General features: G+C 45.3%; 1 protein-coding gene across 3 annotated transcripts in view; it reads left to right on the top strand.

The window, feature by feature from the left end:
- Nucleotides 1–19674, top strand: part of AGPAT4 (1-acylglycerol-3-phosphate O-acyltransferase 4) — a 1411158-nt gene that overhangs the window by 885094 nt on the left and 506390 nt on the right. The window lies entirely within an intron of this gene.

The following is a 19674-nucleotide window of genomic DNA, read 5'->3' as shown; positions in this document are numbered from 1 at the left end:
CCAATGCTGGGAAAATTTGAAGGCCAGAGGAGGAGGGAACAACAGAGGATGAGATAATTGGATGGCATCATGAACTTGATGGATGTGAGTTTGAGCAAGCTCCGGGAGTTGGTGATGGACAGGGAGGCTTGGCATGCTGCAGTCCGTGGGGTCACAAAGAGTCGGACAGGACTGAGTGACTGAACTGAACTGAAGCGTGAGAATGTGGGCTTCCCGGTGGCGCTAGAGGTAAAGAACACACCTGCCAATGGGGCAGACACAAGAGATGCAGGTTCAATCGTGGGTCTGTAAGATCCCCTGGAGAAGGGAATAGCAACCCACTCCAGTGTTCCTGCCTGGAGAATCCTGTGGACAGAGAATCCTGGCGAGCTGCAGTCCATTGGCTCACAAGGAGTCAGACACAACTGAAGCAGCGTAGCGTGTATGCGTGCAAGCACTGAGAACATAGGCTCTTATCATACTTGTGTTTTGATGTGCTCTTGATATACTTCGATGTACTTTGTCATATACTCCCTTCTCGTCCTCTTATCCTCCCCACTTTTCCCTAGGGGAAGGGGAAAATTGCAGTGTCATCACTTCCTCCAGTAGGCAAATTCTCCCCTAACAAGGGACTGGCAGGCTGGATTCAGCTCCAGGGCTGGAGGCTGAAGATCATCAGGAGTTCACTCAGCACCCACAGATGGTGTTTACACACAGGTGCCAGTGTCTGTCTCCTTCATTAAGGAGTCAGCATAATTCACAGAAAAGCAACGCAGCTCAAACACTGAGACACGTTGTGAGTGACAGGAAGTCTGGTCGGGGGAGAGAGTAGAACAGCAGCACTAGGAATGAGGAAGAAAAATTTTAGAGATTGAAGAGAAAAGGAAATAAAGTTCACTTTACATTGATTAAAGATATGAATTTAAAAAAAAAAAATGATGGAAACAGGAGGTAAGGAGAAGCCAAAGGAAAATACATTATGAAACCATCCTTGTTACAATTTTACGTTTTCCTTTCCTCAGTTGAGCTTCCCAGCTCAACTGCTCATGGTAAAGAGCCCACCTGCCAGTTCAGGAGCCGCAAGAGATGCAAGTTCAGTCCCTGGTTTGGGAAGATCCCCTGGAGAAGGAAATGGCAACTCACTGCAGTATTCTTGCCTGGGAAATCTCACGGACAGGGGAGCCTGGCGGGCTACAGTCCGTTGCAAAGAATTGGACAGGACTGAGTAACTGAGCCCACATATATTCTTCCTTTAATAATTGAAGTGGGATGCAGCTGTGCACAAATATTTCCATTGGAAAGCAGGCCCCCAAGGATATCTGATGGCATGACTATATGTCATCAGATCCTAAAGGTGGGAAAACATGCCTAGTATATAATTGAAAAGATGTATGTTATTTTAATACTTTTGCTGTATTCTTTTGCAAGTGGTATTGTCCGTTCCATTTCTACTACCCAGACATTACTTCTTAGTTTAGATTCATTCAGTGTAACACTTTTTTTCTCAATCTCTAATTATGTGCACAGCACAGGAGGAGTTATCAGAAACCTCTGTCTTCAGTGAGTTTACTTTGTCCTTGAGGAAATGAGTTAACGGCAGCTGTGGCTCCAAGGTCAGGGGCTCAGGTTCCTCCATTCTGGGACACCCAGGTCACCTGAAGTCTCCTTCCATAAGCAGAGAAACGTGGCATTTCGTTTCCATTGCCATAAATATTTAACAAAAGAGAAGACAAGATGCAGTGAACTAACTGTAAGGTACTCAAGTGCTCACCAGCTGGATCGTCATGGAGCCAACGTGTGGGAACCTTGACCCCAAACAGAACGAACAGGGTGGTGGGCCTTCTCGTCCCAGAACATGTTTGCGGTCGATGAGAATCTGCACGATCCTTTGTGTGAAGATCATTCCACACAGGGAGCGGGGAGGACTAGTGGCTCTTACCACCAGATGAAGTAAAAGAGTTTGCCGAGTGAAATACCAGCAAAACCATCAAAATTATACATGTTTTGATAGAAAGAAAAAACAAACAAGCAAGAGTTTTCCCACTGTCTCCAGTAGACAATGAGATTATGTTACCACCAGCCTTGAGAAAGAACTGATTTCAATTCCCAAAGGTTTCTGATCCCTAATGAAGAAATGTTAACTCAATTGCTAATCAGCTAGATGCAGATATAACAAAGTGATGCTTGGTCCTTCTGTTCTGAAAAGAAATTCATTTCTCAGTTGTTTAATGATGACTTGAAATCTGCAAACTGCTGCACAGGAGTAGCTGGTATTTTTCATGAAAGCATTTTCTATGACTCAAATCAGAAACCTTGTCGAAATAATTATGGTTTTGTCACTGAAACTTTTATTTGCCAAATTATCTTTTTTTGGAAAATGTTTTATAGATCTAGAAATCTGCATTTGGTGTTAGAATGGTGGTTATTTCCAGGTCATTACTATATACGTTTTCCAGATATTGGACATGTTTTTCTTTAATGAAATGTATAACAGATTTTATTGGCAGTGAAATAGAGAGGTATTACACAAAGCTTTGGATATAACATTGTGACTATTATGACTTCTGTCATGTGACAGATCTTAGCCAATTGGGAAGAAAGTCTGACTGTTGGTCATTGATTGACAGGAGCCAAAAAATGGATTTTCTCCTGAAATGTTTTTCTAATGTTTTCTCCAAGTGGACATATTCTTAAACACTCTTAGACCAGTTTCAATTATCTAATATCTTATATCTAACATCTTTTTTCCTAAGAGGAATGAGAAAATTTTAGTTATTTGACTATATACTTTTAAAAACTACTTTCAAATATATTATTATTTTTATACTTATATGGGTGTCCCCATGCCAGCACTGGCAATCCAGTCTCTTCCTTTTACCATTTGTTTTTAGATGGGTAATTCAGGGATATTAAGTTGAAATGAAGGATTTGTGTCTCCTTGGCACTTTTTCAAGTGAGTCCTGTATCCTTTCCCTTAAATCGTCACCACTGTCTCCTGGCTGGTGTTCTCGCCCTGACTCTCCTCACACCCATCCTTCCTCTGAATCCCAGACCCCACCAGCCTAACTCGTCAATCTAGTCCTGGTACCTCAGTAAGTCAAAAGGTTCAAAGGTCCCCTTTCTTGCTTGGGGCTGTGTTTCCCAAGTACCGGGCTTCCCTGTAGCTCAGCTGGTAAAGAATCTGCCTGCAATGCAGGAGTCCTGGGTTTGATCCCTGGGTTGGGAAGATCCCCTGGAGAAGGGAAGGCTACCCACTCCAGTACTCTGGCCTGGAGAGTTCCATGGAGGAAGAGTCGGACACGACTGAGCAACTTTCACTTTCACTTTCCCAAGTACCTGAGGACAGAGTGACTCCTCGTTAGCCCCGCAGGTTCCGCTAGACGGACAAGGCCGGCTCGCCGCCCTGCCCAGCACCCTCGGATGCTGGGATGTCAGAGCCACTTGGAAAGGTGGGAGAGACGGGGACGGAGAGAAGAGCCGCGTGCTGTCCACTCTGTTCGAGTTGAGCCCACAGGCCGCCTGTTTTGCAGAGTAGGATGAAACCATTTTTCCCCACTCTCCTGTCCTGTCTTCCTGCCCGGGGGACCGCGTGGAGGAGGGACTGGAGTTGTCCCCGGGCTGTTCTAAGGGTCACCGCTCCTCGCGGTTCTTCGCGCCTTTGCTGCTGAGCCACCTCGAACGCAGCGCCCCTCGCAGGCTCTCCCCCGGGTGCAGGGGACCCCCCCCCCCCCGCCCCCGCCCAGCACGTCAGCCTCGGCTCCTCCAGGGCCAGTGCGGCCCCGCCATGCTGTCCCTAGAAAGCGATGGCGCTGCGCCCGGTTGCTTCAGGATAAAGACGGCCGCGCGGAGAGCGCCTGCCCTGTGCCTGGTGTGCCTGGCGAACCTTCTGGTCGCCATCTTGTCTGGTTGCACAGCAGCTTTGCAGGGGACACTATTTTTCCTTCGGGCCAGCCTGGAAACCGAGGCCCCAAGTGGTGAAGGACTTCCCTGGGGGCTCCGGGCCCGTCCTGAGCGTCTCTCCTCCCCTCTGGCCCACGGAGGGGCAGCCCTTCACGCCGGGCCGCGTGCACTCCTCCCTGCCGGTCTCGTCAGGCCCCCTGCTGCAAAACATGCCTTCTGCTCTCTGTTGTGACTCCCAGTGTTTGCGAATGAGAATTTTAAAAGCAAAAGACCCTCCACTTCCCCTGTCACATCACTCCCCTGCATTTAGTACCTGGAGCGTCAGCCCCTCATCTTTCGTCCCCTCGCTTGTCCTCAGGCTTCAGCATCTGGCTCTGTGGAGCCTTTTCCGGACCTTAGTCAAGCTCTCTTTCCTCTGTCTCTCCACCGTATCCGTCCGTCCTGTGAACACGGTGCACAGGATGACCTGGCTTGGTGTTTTGGCAGGTTCATGTTTTAAACTACAATGTGCAAGAAATGCCAAAGTTCTTTATTTCCTTCCAACCAAGTGAGCTCCGACTCCCGGCTGACCCGGACATCCAGTGTCAGGACTTACAGAGCCCCCCGTGGGTCCCCAGGAGCCCGGGAGGCTTCTGTGGCATTCCAAGCCCACGTGTCCCCGGGCGGTCTGCCCTCCGGCCCCGGAGCTGGCTGGAGCCGCCTTTGCGGCAGCCCCTGAAACTTCCCTTGGACTCTTGGGGGGAACCGATCATGGAACATGACACCCTGGGCCTCTCTCACTTTGGAAGCATCTGCCGTCTATCTTGACCACTCTCTTCCTCTCAAAGTCCCTGTGTCTGTCCCTCCTGGCTCTAGGGCTCCTGGAATTAGTGAATTTGGGGTCCCACAAAGAATTGGAGAGTGGTCGCTAGTCACCAGCAGCTGTGTTTTGTTGGGACCCCACAGCATAAACACCCTCCGAGGCAGGTATGGGGCTGGCCAGCACTGGAATTCGGAAAAAGAAACACAGGTGGACAAAGCTGGCCCGGTCCATCCCCCGCCACCAGGGCACAGGTCAGGATGCGAGAACCCAGTTCCCCAGCCTGGAAGCAGATGGCAGGCAGTGGTGACCTGAGCTTCTGATTTTAAAACTGTTGTTGCTCTTGTCCAGTCTTTCAGTCATGTCCAACTCTGTGACCCCATGGACTGCAGCACGCCAGGCCTCCCTGTCCTTTAAGCATCTCCTGGAGTTTGCACAGACTCATGTCCATTGAGTCAGAGATGCCATCCAACCATCTCATCCTCTGTTGCCTCCCTTGCCTCCTGCCCTCCGTCTTTCCCAGTTCCAGGTCTCTTCCAGTGAATTGGGTCTTTGCTCTTCTTGAAATAAAATTCATCAAATAGCAATTTAGGAAATTATATGCCTTTTTATCTGTGTTGTCACATATACACTTAGTCACCATTGAAATGAAAGTATTCCTTAAACAATAACTTTCAGAGACAGAAAAATAAATATTTATTTTGACTCTTTAAGAAATTGCAATTAAAAGCAAAGGTAAACAGTTTTGATGACTCAGAACTTATCTGCCTTTGTGTAGTTCCTTCCAGTGATTACGAGGAAAAACTCCAAATAATGACTTGCATTCAGTGGCAGTTGGGAATCCATCTTTTGACCGCAAGCATATACCCATCTTTAAATGCCTATCGATGGATGCGCACAACGTGACTGAGGTCTTGACAGAGCAGTCAGGATGAAAGACGTTTCCTCAGTGCTGTAAGAGCTGATGATTTTCTTAAAAGACACTTTTCTAAAACATCATTTTTTAATTCTGTCCTTTTTCTATTTTGTGACCTCCCCCCAACCTCAGTTTTATTAAAATCTCCATTTTCATTTTGTACATTTCCACAAGGAAGCTTCTTGGTAACTTTTTTTTGGGGGGGGGGGCGGGGGGACGGTTTCAGCATTAAAAACATTTATTTCAGGATGTTTTCAGAACCAGAGTAGGGCTTCCCGGAAACCTGAACCAGCCACCGGTCAGCCCTGCTTTGTTCCCTGTGGAAGGAAAATGCTCTTCTGAGAAGGTGACTCCCCTTTGCACTCCAGTCTAATGACAGCTGCGATGTTAAATTAGCACGTGCCATTTTAATACTCACTGTAGCACTCGGCAGTGTGCTCATTGCATTAATCAAAGCGTCACCTTCTTCCATCACTGAAGGGCACCCCTCCTTTAGGCAGCTGCTCCAGGGCATGCTGGGGGACAGCGGCGGAACTCAGCTGGTCCAGGGATGTCCAGCCACACCCCGCCCAGTGCTCTGATGATTTACAATCGCCTTGGATAATAGTCCATATGGAGGTATTTATTTGTTTATGAAAGCATGTTAACCTAGCTAGCAATCAGAAAAGGGAACTGTTCAGCAGATTTATTTCCTGTAGTTTACTAGGCCAGCCTAATTCGTTGTAAATACTGAGCGAGAGGGAAAAGGTTCTTTTACATCCTTTTCGACGGTCACTGAATTTCCACCTCTTGATCAGAAAGGTTATCTGGAACAACAGATGTGCCCCTATACTGGCCCCATCAACAAGGCCCACCGTTTTGGCATCATGCCTCTTAACAATAAGCAGGTTCTCAATCGAAAACACTGAAAAGCATTGTTTCCTATTTCTGAAAAGGTATGAACCTACAGAAACATATCCACCCCGCCTTTAGGGGCTTTTGTATTGTCTGATGCTCTCTAGGTTAGACTTGAACTCCAGCTTGCCGACTAGGAACACAGATGGGAATCACTTCAAAGGCCACTGGGGAGGGGCCCGGAGATGGAACATTCTGACTCTAGCCTGCGAACCGGACTCCCCCTAAGGGCAGCTCTAGGGGTCAGAACCAGGGCGCAGCTCCGCTCCTGAGCAAGCGGCAGGGGCTCCTTCAGGCCGGTCTTGCAGGCATCTTTAGCAGCCCCAGCAGACAAGCCTCCATGGAATATCCTCGCTTTGAAAAGATAGAACCTTGCTTCTCACTGTAGTTGTCCTGCCAGCCTTGATGCCGCAGCAGCTACTTAGCATCACACCCCCCAGACCCAAACCCACCACGGGCTGGTGCACCTCGAGTCTCGGTCCTGATTCAAGCTGGAAGTGGAGCGATGGCTGTGTGCCAGGTGTCACCGCAGCCCAGGACGCTGGCGTCTGGGGCCGTGTCCTCACGTGTGATAAGTTTACGTTACAGGATGTGTGTGTGTTAGTGAGACGTTCTTCCCTCAGTACCGAACTGAATCACAGTGTAAAAACGTCTCTTCAGGGTCACCCATAAGCAAGCGTATTACAAAATGGTGTGTTTTCTTTGTGCTCTCCAAGTCTGAACATTATTTCTTTAAATAAAATCAGGCATCAAAATGAAAATGACATTTAAAGGCTTTTCCCCTCAGTAAATGCCGTAATTGATACGAGATCTGGATTCAGGAGCTAGGACGTACTGCCATCCCTAATGACTTTGAAAGCCTTGTTATTAATAGCACCGTTATTATAGTTGCCCCATTTTAGACATGAACAAACTGAACCTCAGAAATTAAGCAGTTTACTGACTCACACAGCTAGTAGTGATGAAACCGGAATTAGAACCAGACTTCTTTCTACAGCCTTTGCCCTGGAGCCCTGTGATAGCCTATGTTTTCTATTGAGAAATTGATTGTTTACATTCCTTTCTTTCCTGTGGGCATGTAGTTCACTAAGAAAAATACAATTTAATATTGTAATAATTTAAATAATTTAATAATGATAATATAAATAATATAATATTATTAATATATTATATATATAATATATTAATAATCAAATAATATAAAAATAATAATAAAAAATAATTCAAATTTTATGATAATGGTAAGTTATCCTGAGAGTTCTAAAACCAATATTTTTTACCATTACCATAAATAGCCAAGACCCTTGGGGTATGTCTTTAAAACAAATTTGTTTGCCAAATTTCTTTCACTGCAATGGAAAAGCTTTCATTTTCTCTCAGAAATAGTTCATCAGATTCAACCCAAGCACCCAAATGTTAGTTAAGCCCAAGATTCAGTAATAACATTTCACTTTCTCCTCTCACCTTCCTGAGGTTGACGGTCACCATTTAGAATTCTTTGAATTTCAACTTTAAGAGAGTTAACATCAGGTTTAAATTTCAATAGACGTTTTCAGTACACTCTTCTGGTACCAGTCATAGAAGTTTCCATTTAACAGTCTAGAAAGCGCTCTTGTCTACACCGTCTCATTTGAATATTATAGGAATGCTCGCTTCATGCAGCCACTTTACAGGTAAGGAAACCAAGGCTGGGAGGCAGGCAGTGGTTTGTCTTGGATCAGTCACCTATGAAGTCGGGAACCTGAGACTCAGTTCTGGCTCATCACATTCTGTATGCCTGCTCGTCATGATATCAGATGGGGGTATCATTAGATATCTGGCAACTTTATGAATATCTGCATCTTTCTTAAACCCCTTCCCCCTGCCCATCTTCCCCACTCTACACTTCTCCAATGCTAAGTTTCATTGGAGAGAATTTTGTTTTGTTTTCCTCTCTTCTACATCAACCCACTTTTCCAGATCAGAAGAGACATAATGCATTTGTACTCCCTCTGTTTCCTGAGTAACTCACATAGAGCTGTGCTAGTCAGGTTACATCTTTTGATCCGGGTGAAAAATACCTTAATGAAAGGAATCTGGGGAATTTTATGACTTGCAGAATTGCAACAACTGATGCAAAACAGACCACCGGAGCCAAAGCAAATATATATTCATTAAGGGAAATTTGCAATTTTAGCGAGCAGAGAGGTTTTTGTGCACTCTGCTCGAACATGATAAAGGACTGGAGATTAGCATCATTTCAGACAAAGCTACTTAAAATACTAATTACATCACCAAGGATCTTTTCATACCCCGTGGTCTGACAGAGCCAATATTTTTCCTGGAATGTCCTTTCCTGGTTGTGTCCCATTCCATCCTTTAGAATTTGGTTACCACATCTTATAGTGACACCCCGAGTAAAGCCAAATCACTAAACTCTTAGAACAGGTCAGTTTTTTGTTTTTTTTTTTTTCCTGAGCCTGCCACTCCAGGGCAGCAATTGGCAAACTTTTGCTGTAAGGAGCCAAATAGCAAATATTTTAGACTTTGCGGGACATATGGTCTCTGTCCCAACTTTCCAGCTGTGCTGTGGCAGTGCATAGGAACCTGAGATGATGCTAAATTAGTGGGTGCCACTGTCCCGAAAAACATGGGAAGGACACTGAAGTCTGAATTTCGTATCATTTTTACTTGTCATGAAATAGTATTCTTTTAATTTTTTTCCTCAAACATTTTAAAAAATTAAAACTATTCTTAGCTCTTGGGCTCACTTGCTGACCTCTTTAGTAAGGCATTATAGCTAGTCTTGGAAATGGCCAGTCTTAGGAACTGCTACCTAGGAATTTTCTGTATCTTCAAATATTTATTTCTTGAGCTCCAGTTTAGAGCTCAAATCTATGAAGCAATGGTCCGTGATTTCAAAGAAAATTTAAAAATCCTTGCTTGAGAAATACCTTTAGATACTCTAATAGTACCTATTAGTATCTAACAGATACTAGTAGCTCATACTCTAATAGTATCTATTAATGCTACTCTAATATATATTTGTGACTTCCCTGGTGGCTCAGACAGTAAAGCGTCTGCCTACAATGCAGGAGACCAGGTTTCAATCCCTGGGTGGGGAAGATCCCCTGGAGAAAGCAATGGCACCCCACTCCAGTATTCTTGCCTGGAAAATCCTATGGACGGAGGAGCCTGGTAAGCTACAGTCCATGGGGTCGCAAAGAGTCGGACACGACTGAGCGACTTCACTTTCACTTTCACTCTAATAGTATGTATTAATATGTACTGGGGGCTTTCCTGGTGGCTCAGACAGTAAAGAATCTGCCTGCAATGCAGGAGCCCTGGCTTTCATCCCTGGGTCAGGAAGATCCCCAGGAGAAGGGAATGGCAACCCACTCCTGTGTTCTTGCTTGGAAAATCCCATGGACAGAGGAGCCTAGTGGGCTTCAGCCCATGGGGTTGCAAAGAGTCAGACACGACTGAGTGACTAACACTTACTTACTTGAACTTAATAATGTATTTGCAGATACTATTAGATGTTACTCCAACAGCCTTACTTCTGTTGGATGACTGAGTGCCCAGCTGGGCCAGTAACTCTTCTTCATATCCTGCGTTTCCTGGTGGCCACAGACCATACCCAGACCCTGCAGCCTCAGAAGGTTCTAGAGCCCAGCAGAGAAAATGAATTGTTTTGGAATCGTAGTTGCTATCGCATATTACCTATTTAAGTCTTAGAGTATTTCTCAGAAGTCACATAATTCAAGAAACCGTGAGCAGAGGATAATTCAAGACTTAAGCAGAGCGCTTGCGAAACGTCGCTGTGCCCTAAAGCAACATCACGCGAGGACCGCAAACACTATCTACATTTCAAACGTGTTTCAAATTTACTTTTATGGCTAGTCTCCTAGGTGTTTTCAATACATGTAAAACACCGTCATCACAAAAAGGCATCTGTAGGAGCTGTAAAACATTTTACGTCTTTATTTTTAAAAGTCCTTTGTAATTCCTTGAAGACATTCTTGTAAGGAATATAGAATACAGGTCACGATGCAAGGGGAGAATTAAGTGGAATAGTAGGTTAGGATGTATGAGTTGGGAAATATAATAAGAGAGGAAAACGACAAAATGGCCTAGTAAGCAGCAAGCGAGCGTATAATGGAATGACAAGCAGATGAGGAAGATTAATTCTTGCTGCTCGTTTCCACTGCCCGTGAACCTCGGACACCTCCACCACCAGGAGTAAATTACAGCTTCGCAGTTGTCTTTGCCTTTTCATCAGAGACCTATTAAATTGCATGTTTCATAACATGGGTTATTATCCTATCTATAAATGCTGCATTCTGTTATTATCCTAAAGTATGCATTTGTTGCTTCTGTGCAGGGATCTAAGCGCTCCTCTCTCTGTTTCCATGGAGACCACACCAGGATCTGGTCCTCAACACTCAGATAAGGCCTCCTGTGAGCAGAGTCAGAGGGTAACCTTCAACCATCACAGCTGGGGAGGAATTCAGTCAGACATTTCCTCTGAGACAGCGGGCCACAGATTTTCACACCCCATAGTTGCAGGGTGGAGGGAGGGGGGTGTTTAATTTTTTCTTTTTAATGTATTGAGCACAAATTGCATTCAGGCATTGCACTAAACTCGGCATTAAAAGGTAACTGAGACATGGCTCCTGCTCTTAAGGAGTATCTGAATCTAGGGGAACAGCCTGGAAGATGAAGCCAGAGCAGACCTCTGTGCAAGTTTAAGACTCGTGTGCATTCTCCCTCAGGGCCAAGGTCAGTGGAGGTGTGTGCCACCCAGAGCTGCTCAAGAGTAAATCCAGGCAAAATGAGGTGACTGACAGGGGGCCCACAAGTTGCAGCCACCACCTCCTTGCTTCCCTAGGCCCTTTGTCATCATCCCTTAGGCCCTCGTCCCAGACGGTAGCAGGGTGGGGCCTCTTCTACATCAACTGGGGGCAGCAGAAAGCAGCCTTGACTTTAAATGTGGCTTTTACTTAATTAAATCTAAGATGCTGTGGAGTATTTGAAGTACTTTTCTCATGTGTGCCTCTAAGGAGGAAAAAATGCCACCAATTACCATTGTAAGAGGCCATCAATTGATGACACATTCTGATTTCAGAGAGGTTAAAATGTGGGGGGGAGGGGCGGGGAATGTGCATCTTAAAACTAATGAAACGTGATAATTCTTGGATTAAAGCCTTGAAAATTCTTGGATTAAACCAACTGAAATAGGAAGTATAATGGCAGTAATAATGATTCTTGAGTACAGTAATATAAAATGCACAATGTAATGGATTTATATTTTTTGAGATAACTGATTAAAAAACAGTATGACAAAGCCATTCTCTGCTGGCCAGTCCACTATGCTGACTGCTAAATTCTTCAGATCACATTTATGGTGCATTATGCTAATGTGTGACTATCATTCCTCCCCATCTCCAAAGCCTCGGTCTAAAGGTTGTGTCCCTGGACCGCTTCTCCCCAGTCTTTCTTCTTCTTTACTGACACCCCACTCTTCCCACCTCATCTACTCATCACTGGTCTACTCACTTATGTCGACATTTCAGTACTTGCACCTCGAGGCCCAACTTGTCCTTTGAACTCCAAAATTAACCCTCCAGCTGCCTCCCTGACTTCCCCATAGACTCCAATGACATCCATACTCTGTACTTTCATGTATGAACCCTTGATCCTTATTTTGCTTCAGGCTTTGCCGTTTCCTTCTCCAAGGGAATCTTCCCGACCCAGGGATCGAACCCAGGTCTCCCGCATTATAGACAGACGCTTTACCGTCTGAGCCACCAGGAAAGTCCTTGTTGTAAATGAACACCCCAGTGTGTACGTGCGTTCTAAGTCACTTCGGTCTGACTCTTTGCAATCCCATGGACTGTAGCCTGCCGCACTCCTGTCCATGGGATTCTCCAGGCAAGAATACTGGAGTGGGTTGCCCTGCCCTCCTCCAGAGGATCTTCCCGACCCAGGGATCAAACTCACATCTCTACGTCTCCTGCATTGGCAGGCAGGTTCTTTACCACTAGCGCCACCTGGGAAGCCCAAGCACCCCAGCGCTCAGGCCAGAAGCTTCACTTCCAAGTCATCTTGATGCCATTCAGCATCACCAGTGCTGCGCATCCCCAAATCCAGCAGACAGTGTGGTGCAAGGCCACTGCGGCCTGGCCCCTGCTGAGCCACTGACCTCCCCCGTTCTTCCCACGGCAGCTATGCCATTTCTCTAGTCGTCAAGCACGCTTGGCCCTCGGGGTCTCAGCGCCTCCGCCCCTTCTGTCTGGAATTCTTTCCCAACTTCTGAATGACTCACGTTCTGCCCCAGTGGTCTTCTCTGAGGACTTCTGACAGCCTTCACTCCACAGCGTTTATCACCACGGGACTTACGTTTACCTACTTACGTGGTGGTTTCCTAGCATCCTCATCATGGTTTTTTGTCTTACCCTCTGGAATAAAAGTGCCAGGAGGGCAGACCCTTGTCTTGATTTTCTTGAGTCTTGTATCACCCGTGCCCAGAAAGCCAGGCCAAGTGGATAGCACCCCAGGACTATATTTCAAACAAATGAGTAATGAGTGAAGTTATATGATAAGGTTCTTTGTATTGTTCATCAATCCATTAATTTATAGTTATTAAACAGCTAATCAGTGGTAATCTAGATCCTTTTAAGCAAGGCATATCCCCTTGACATTATAACTTTATGCCTGATGGGTAGGAAAATTATTGAAAAGATTTCATTTAATTTAATTTTGGATGACTCTGGAATAGGCCAGAAGCTCAAGGATTCCTGTGAAATAAAGTGCTACCAGATTAGTACAGGAAAGGCCTTATTTATTTTAGCATTGTTTAAATTTTAAGTTGATAATGCTCTATGATATCTTGAAGATTAACAGTAGCATTCCATGCTGCTGCTGCTGCTGCTAAGTCGCTTCAGTCATGTCTGACTCTGTGCGACCCCCTGGACTGCAGCCCACCAGGCTCCTCCGTCCCTGTGATTCTCCAGGCAAGAACACTGGAGTGGGTTCCGTTTCCTTCTCCAATGCATGAAAGTGAAAAGGAAAGTGAAGTCACTCAGTCGTGTCCGACTCTTAGCAACGCTATGGACTGCAGCCCACCAGGCTCCTCCGCCCATGGGGTTCTCCAGGCAGGAGCACTGGAGTGGGTGCCATTGCCTTCTCCAAGGCACGAAAGTGAAAAGGGAAAGTGAAGTCGCTCAGCCATGTCCGACTCTTGGCGACCCCCTGGACTGCAGCCCACCAGGCTCCTCCGCCCGTGGGGTTCTCCAGGCAGGAGCACTGGAGTGGGTGCATTCCATAGCGTTTGTTGTTACTGTTAGTCGCTAAGTTGTGTTCCAACGCTTTGTGACCCCATGGACTTCAGCACGCCAGCCTCCTCTGTCTCGCTTTGTGACCCCATGGACTTCAGCACGCCAGCCTCCTCTGTCTCCTGGAGGGTAGTTAAATGAAAAGCTTGTTAAAACTAATTTCTGAGAAACAAATCGATACATTATTTACAATTGCAGTTTTGTTTAGATGTTTACATAGCTGTGAAGAGTTGTTTGTCACCTAGCATTAGCATTTTTAAAATGTACGTATGGCTATTTAATGGTGTTGACTTATTTTAAAAATCAGAATCATAATATAACTTATACACTTGGTATATAAATCATTATCTGCCTCTATGCATGTTTCATGAGAAATCAGACTATGCTTCCTGGACGTTAGAATTGCCATTTGTTATTCGTATAACCTGCAGGTTGAATAATCTGTTGGTGCGGTTGATTTTATTTGAGTAAGCATGAGAGCTGAACTCTGCTTGGCCTGATCCATTCGTGGCTGCTCAAACAAAGGAGCTGTGTGGACGGAGCAAAGCGGATTTCTTCAGAGCTCATGAGGTTTCACCGTAATTTTGAAAACCATGGGTTATACTGTGGCGTAACAGGAATTTATATAAAAGTTTCTACTAAATCTGACTGAGACAAAAATGTTTCTAAAGCACAGTGATTGAAGATGGTAGCAAACAGTGATCAAGGCCACTGAGGGATTGAATAGAACATTAACTGAGAAAAACAGCAGCGTTGTTGATTTCGGTCATTACTTTTCGTCTCTCCTCTTTTCGGTTTGTGATCACTTGCTCCAGAAAGGAAAAAACTGGGAGATATCAAAAGTATAATCCCTTAATATGGTCTCTGAACGACTGCTGGCTTTATGACTTTGCTCTTTCTACTGTTCTTTTTATCAGTGAGCCAGCTTACTTCTCTCTGGTTTACTAAAATTACAAGCAAGGGAGGAACTAGACTGGCCAGTCAGTCATACTTGGAATATTGAAAAGGTTAAGTCCATATATAATCCACTCAAGGTATTGATATGTGAAGCATTAAAATGTTGAACAGACTGACTTACAGCATGAACGGTAACAGAAACAGGAAGCGCCAGGACGCTGTATGGTCTTGAAAATGCTGCTGGAGCTGGCGGGCTGCTGGGGCGTGTGGTCTGAGCTCCTCTAGTGCGAGTGTGCTCAGTCGTGTCCGACTCCCAGTGACCCCATGGACTGCAGCTCGCCAGGATTCTCTGTCCATGGGATTGTCCAGGCAAGAATACGGGAGTGAACCGGTTGCCATTTGCTTCCCCAGGGATCTTCCCAACCCAGGGATAAAACCTGCGCCTCCAGTGTCTTCTGCATTGGTAGGCGGGTTGTTTACCAGTGAGCCACCTGGGAAACCCCTGAGCTGCTCTCATTTCAGTGCAAAGAATTGTAGCCTCTGCTCCCCGGGAAGGGATGCTATTGGGAGGCATTTTTCTTTTAGACTGGTCGTGTCAGCCTCGTTACTGTACTTAAAAGGGGAGTGTGCTGTTGCTCATTTTTTAGAGACTTATTGAAAATCAGCCAGGTTGTCTTGGTTTATTACGTTTCTGAGAGCAAAACACAAGCCCTTGCACGACAGCTTCCCCTACTACTACACTCAGGCAGTGTAAAGATATTGTGATTTGTAATAAGAAATCAATATTTGATCTTTGTCCCCTTCCGGGTACACAGCTCCTAAAGCCCTAGGGGTTTCCCAAATGATAAGAGCTTTGAGAGCATCCTTTGTTATACGATTTGATCTTTAGTCCAGCGTTCCTGAAATAGTTCCAGGGGATAAAGGTGGATGAGTGTCCTTTGATATTCATAACAAGCCCTTTCAACCACACCTGATTTATGTTAATGAGATTATTTTTGGAAAGGCCCTAGAGAACCTCTGTAAGGATGCTGGTTGCCCGGGAAACCAGCCACGGGATCATGTGATTAGATGGTCAGAATTTTCAGTCCCGGGATGATAGAGGGATTCCAGGTTGTGTGACCCACCAAAGGCCAATAATTTAAGCAATTGTGCCTCCATAAAGAAGCCTCCGTGAAAATCCTCAGGTATGCGATTCTGAGAGCTTCTAGGCTGATGAGCATGTGGAGGTGCTGTGAGGACCATTTGCCCAGAAAGTACAGGAAGCTCCGAGCCTCTTACCCCAGACCTCACCTGGTGAATTTCTCCCATCCGCCTGCTCCTGAATGTATAACCTACTTAGTAAACTGTGTTCCTGAGCTTTGCAAGCCGAATGATTAACCCCGAGGAGGAAGTCCTGGGAACTTCAGTTCATAACCAGATGGTCAGAAGCACAAGTGGCAACCTGGACTTTACTACTGACACCCGAGGCTCGGGGGGTGGGGGGTTGGTCTATGGGCTGAGCCCCGAATCCGTGGACGGTTCGAAAATTGAACTGTGGGACACAGAGTTGGTATCAGCAGAGGACTGGAGAACTGCTTCTTGGAGGAAAAGCACCCACACATCTGGGGCCAGGAATGAAGCACCGAAAGCAGCAGTAAAGCATGGAGGATGCAGTTGTTCCTTCACACACACAGCAGCCCTAGTCTATCTCCTTACACTCAGAATTAGGTTTCTGTGTCCTCAGAAACCAAAATTCTGAGATACCTTAGGAGGAAAAAAAAAAAAGTCCTGTTCTGAGTTGAATCGTGCCCCCTCAAACACCTGCAAACTTGACCTTATTTGTAAACAGAGTCTTTGCAGATGTAGTCAGATTAAGATGAGGTCATCCTGGAGGAGGGCAGGCCCAAATCCATCCAGACTGACGTCCTTGGAAGAGGAGACAGACACAGAGGAGAGGGCCCCTGAAGATGGAGCAGAGACCAGAGCAATGCAGCTACAAGCCAAGCACTGCTGGCGACCTCCAGGAGCTAGGAGGGAGGCATGGAATAGGTTCTCTCTGACTCTGCAGAAGGAAAGGGCCCTGCCTACCCCTGGCTCTGGGATTTCTGTCCTCTGGAACTGAGAGAGAATGGATTTCTTTTATTGCCAGCCCCCCAGTTTGCAGTTCTCTTGTTAGAAGAACCATAGGAAACTATCTCTCTCCCTTCATTTTCTACCCGCTCCCCCAGTTGTGCTTTGAGAACTGGCTTAACCAGACCATGAATATGGGCACGGTGACCCCGACATGCATAAAAGTCTCATAGTGAAAACCAAGAAAGAGTCATTTTTTGAAAGTGGGGCTCCAAGCCCTGCTGTTGATCTGGCTGCAGGAGAGGCGGTAGGGTGCTGACTGGTGTGTGCAGAACATGTAGGCAAGGAAGCAGACCCATCACTTCACAAGCAATGAAGAGAGGCCACTGTGAAGCTGGGAGGGGGTCTTAGTCACAGACACCCATCCAGTTGAGGAGGGCTGGAGCACACGGGTGAGGCGGCCGACTGATCTGCTAGTAGAGGTCACAGTCACCACCACCACTTTCTCAAAACCTCCCTGCTTCTGCCTGCTGAGCCCTGGTTATGGAACCACACAACTGTCAGTGATTTAATTAATCCCTATTGCTCGTGTTCTGTGTGCCAAGCAATTGTAAGAAGAATATGTGTTTTCCTTACACCATGGGCCTCTACAGAAGAAACCGTCACAGCTCTCATTGCCATGGGCCCTCCTGCATAGACTCTTAAAAATTTAAGAGAGAAAAGTTGTCGGAGCCTGAGTATGTGAGCAGACAAGAATTCCTGGAGCTTCATTTATTAACACATGGCGTGTCCACGTGGTTTACCTTTTTTCAGTCATCTTTATCAACATTATAGCATGCCCTGATATAGAAACATGCAGTGACTAACTTATGTTATCTATGGATCATTTTTTTTAGTACTCATGAACTTTGTTCATTGTTGTTCATATTTTTAGTAAGTGAGCAATTTTGCAGTATATTTAAAAGCATGTCAGAGCGTTTCTATCCTTTTTTAATCTTCAGGTTAGATTTGTACCAAGTTTCATGGAACTCTGATTTTTGAAAATGAAATTGCCAGTTGTACTGATGCCTCTTTTTGTGAATATGACAAACCTGGTTTCTTTAAAACAAAGGGTCTTATTTCTGGGCTAAAAGTCTTGGTTGAAAGATAGGACGATATTGATGCATTTTAATAAGTGTCTGCATATGTAATACCAAAGATTTATTCCCAGCTGAATGAGCAGGACTTATAACTGTGAGATGCATGGAAAACTAAGGCTAATGAATTAGGTCAGAATAAATTAAGGAAATGTAAATCAAATTCAAACATTTCCATAAGCAATTTGTATTACACTTACTCATGCATTCATACAGGAAGCAGTAGGTGCCCATAACACTTATGAAGAAACCCTAACACCAGTACTTAATGGTATTTGATTCTCTGCATTGGGGTATAAATAAATTGTCACGGTTTTTCCTTACTCCTACATTCATTTTCTCTAATTATTGATGTAATACAAAATTTGAGAAATGAGAGAAAGTTTAAATACATAACAAGAATTATCCATGGATTTAACTAACTATTGATATTCCTATGTCATTACTTCTCTTTTTGTTAACTAAAATAAAATTTAAAGCATACTGCTCATCCAGTCATTGATTTAGCCAACATATATGGTGCTGGTGAAGACCCTTGAGAGTCCCTTGGACAGTGAGGAGATCAAACCAGTAAATCCCAAAGGAAATAACCCCTAAGTATTCATTAGAAGGAGTGATGTTGAAGCTGAAGCTCCCGTACTTTGGCCACCTGATGGGAAGAGCCAACTCATTGAAAAAGACCCCAATGCTGGGAAAGACTGAGGGTAAAAGGAGAAAGGAATGGCACAGGATGAGATGTTTAGATGACATCACCGACTCCATGGTCATGAACTTGAGCAAAGTCTGGGAGATAGTGAAGGACAGGGAAACCTAGCGTGCCACTGTCCATGGGATCACAAAGATTTGGACACGACTTAGTGCCGGGAGCAGGAGCTCCACCCATGACAAAGGTCATGAGGAAGGAGGCTCGGCATACACAAAGGCGGGAGTCCCCCTGGAAATTCTCGAGCATCTACCCGCAAAACCAGAGCCTGCCTACTTTCTGCTTTGTGCTTTCACCTACACCTCTGACTTTACGGGGGCTGTCCCCCACTACCTCTCTCTGAAAAAAGAGTTAGCTTACAGCTCCAGTTAGTAATTCCTGGGTGTGACAGTGTTTCAACCTACAAACTCCTTTGGAAATCCTCTAGCCTGCCTGAATAGGTTTTTCCGGCCACATGTGATTGTTCAGAGCCTCCCAACTGTGAGAGGCAAGAGATGTTCTAAACTGTCTAAACACAGATTCCTTTGAGTAGTTAAAAGATTGATTAGAAATTGTATTGGTGAAGGGTTTTTCACTTATTGGGCCAATGTTTGCTGCTAAGTCTCCATACCCCTTACCTACTGTGTCCTTGGCAGTGTATTGATTGATATAATGGGTGTATAGAAATGTAAGTAGTAGCCTCAATGTTTGTAACCTTGGACCCTTGAGTTAATTCTTTTCTTGACTGAGCCCACCTCACCTTTGCCCTATAGGAATGCAGCTTTGTCCAATGCTTTTTTGGAAGCTGGAGCCTGACTTTAGAATAATCTCCTTTAGAGAAAAATAAGTTTCTTAAAATGCTAACAGGACTCCTGGCCAGAAGATGATGTAAATCACCTGAACTTTTGCATATGATAAGTTTGAAAGCCTGGCTTCGATTAGGACCAGGAACTGCTGTCCTTGCATGACTCCACTCCTTCCCCCATTATCCTCTATGCATAACTTAAGGTATAAAACTACTTTGGAAAATAAAGTTCGCCTCTTCTTGTTCACCAAAACTTGGTCTCCCCATGTCGTTCTTTCTTTCACCTTCTGGCTGAATTTTT

The sequence above is a fragment of the Bos indicus genome, chromosome 9 (assembly GCF_029378745.1).
Source record: "Bos indicus isolate NIAB-ARS_2022 breed Sahiwal x Tharparkar chromosome 9, NIAB-ARS_B.indTharparkar_mat_pri_1.0, whole genome shotgun sequence".
NCBI classification, from domain to species: domain Eukaryota; kingdom Metazoa; phylum Chordata; class Mammalia; order Artiodactyla; family Bovidae; genus Bos; species Bos indicus.
The sequence above is the reverse complement of the archived record's forward strand: the minus strand, read 5'-3'. Positions and strand labels throughout refer to the sequence as shown.